Raw genomic sequence first — 2,228 nt, forward strand, 5'->3', positions numbered from 1 at the left:
GACCTTCTCTTGGATCATTTTGTACATGACCAGCACTTTGTTAGCGTGAGTTGTTATCCGCAAGTTTAGGAATGTGTGCCCATACTTAGACAGCAGAGTGTGTTTGAGGTTAGAAGGGGATATTGCAAGGAGTTGGATGTATATAGTGTTTTGAGGCTTCTTTGTGCCTGTCATTTCCCAGAAATCCTTTTTCTTTGTTTTATTTTAATTAGAACATAAGATTTTACTTGAACATAAGATTTGTCTCTCAGATTTGAAGCAAGTGTATTTTAGACATAACATGATTTAGCTATGATGTGTAGAGTACAGGGTGAAAGTTTGACCTTCAAAACCTGCTGAATTTGAGCAACATTTGGAAGAAACTTTATAAAATCATCTAATTTATAAAGCAAGTATGTGAGCTGCTGCACTGAGGGCATTCAGGGTCTCTTCCTCCAGGAATGTGCTTTTGCTGGCTGGGACAGGAGACACGCAGGGCAATGCAAATGACACACATTAAAAGTCTGCATCATTATTTTAAAATATGATGTGCAATTACTAGTAGGCAGACCACTTTTTTGCCAGAAGACATGAAAGAAACAACATTTATTACATGAATAATGCATTTTCCCATTTTTATATATAATATGCCATTTCTTGTCTTCATATACATGAAGTACAATATGCAGTTAGTAGAGTCTGAAATAAAAGACATCAGTTAATCTTGGAGATTAAGTTCAGGTATTTTTTTTAAGTGAGTTTTACAGGGTTTTAATGTTTTCCTTTTTCTTACATGCTGAAAAAAGAACAAAGTAAAATCAAGTGCAAAACGTTAGACCTTTGATTTGGGTGGAAAGGAGTAATGAAAGGTTAAGTACTCTGTTGTAAGCATGGAAATTATAGTTGGCCAGTGTTTGTTTAACCAGCTGTGACCTACTAACTTTTGCACAAGAATGATAAGCACAAACTGTACCTGAGGAAACCAGATCCTTTTCAGGATGAGATTGGTATTCACACTCCCATTTCCTCTGTTTTACATCACAACCCGTAAATGATACCAGCAGAGTGAGAGCAAGCAGGGCAAGCAGGGTTTCCTCCCAGGGCAGAAGCACATACACTGTCCAGATGTGCGTCATTTTCACTGATTTTGGCAGTCAGGGACTGTGAGCTGCCTGTCACAGGTGCTGTTCTTCTCCCTCTCACTGCAGGACACTAAGGGTGATTTCTCTGTTGCCATGTTTGCAGAGGAGTCTCAACACTTTTTCACTCTTCTGTGATGTGGCACCTGACTTCTTCAGAGAGAGAAGGACATGTTACTGTGTCTAGATCAGCCCAGAAACAGATTAAAGACTTGCAGTGCCATTTCCCAAGAGACAGATAAAACACAGTTTAATCCCAAATAGAATTGATTTTCCATATTATGTGTAAAAAACCCCCAAACCCTACCCTCCCCCCTCCATGCTTTGTCATGCTCACAAAGTGACTAGCACTTCTAAAACATGTATGGCTAAGAGCCTTGACCTAATTTCATATGCCAAATCTGGGAAAAAGAAAAAGTCTGGGGGAAGGGAAGAGTAGGATGGCACCACTGCGCTAGACCCACAGCCCTACATTGTCCCCTTTCATCCTGCTACCAACATCTACTTTAAAGCAGTTGCTGTGTGAGTCCTTTATTGTCTTCTGTAAGGTAGCATTTCTCTGCACCCAGTGCTTCTGCCTTTTACTCAGAGACACTGCTAAGGCGTAGGTAAGGGTAGATGCAGACTACTATCCACAGCCTTTCCTTCATCCTGCTTCAGCTCAACTCTATGTAACATGAAGACAGCAAAATCAGGAAAGTAAGAGGATTCACTTGACCAAATACAGATCTTGAGAATGTCAGCACCTCCCTTGAGTCCCTGGGGAGAGAAGGAGGGGCTTTCATGACACAAAACATCTAATCCAAACCCAGGAGTCTGAAACAAGTCCTCCCTTTGAAGCACCTCTTGATGATCAGGGGAATCAGGAGAATCTTCTCAGATACAGACAACTTCAGTGAGATGGGCTATTCTCAAACAGTTTCCATTAATATTCATTAATTTTAGTCTTATGGAAATGCATAATGTATGTATCCAGAAAGATTTGAAGATTTGCATTATAACTTTGTATCTATTTCCTTCCTTCCTTCCTTCCTTCCTTCCTTCCTTCCTTCCTTCCTTCCTTCCTTCCTTCCTTCCTTCCTTCCTTCCTTCCTTCCTTCCTTCCTTCCT

The 2,228-nt window shown here is 40.4% G+C and overlaps 1 long non-coding RNA gene across 1 annotated transcript in view; it reads right to left on the reverse strand.

Annotated features, from left to right (window-relative positions):
- Nucleotides 1-251: 251 nt before the first annotated feature.
- The window catches only part of LOC107202565, a 13,795-nt gene continuing 11,818 nt past the window's right edge, over nucleotides 252-2,228 (reverse strand). Inside the window, exon 3 of the long non-coding RNA XR_001520731.2 lies at nucleotides 252-1,271. This is a non-coding gene — a long non-coding RNA (uncharacterized LOC107202565). The remainder of the gene's footprint in view (nucleotides 1,272-2,228) is intronic.

The sequence above is a fragment of the Parus major genome, chromosome 3 (assembly GCF_001522545.3).
Source record: "Parus major isolate Abel chromosome 3, Parus_major1.1, whole genome shotgun sequence".
In the NCBI taxonomy this organism is placed as follows: Eukaryota; Metazoa; Chordata; class Aves; order Passeriformes; family Paridae; genus Parus; species Parus major.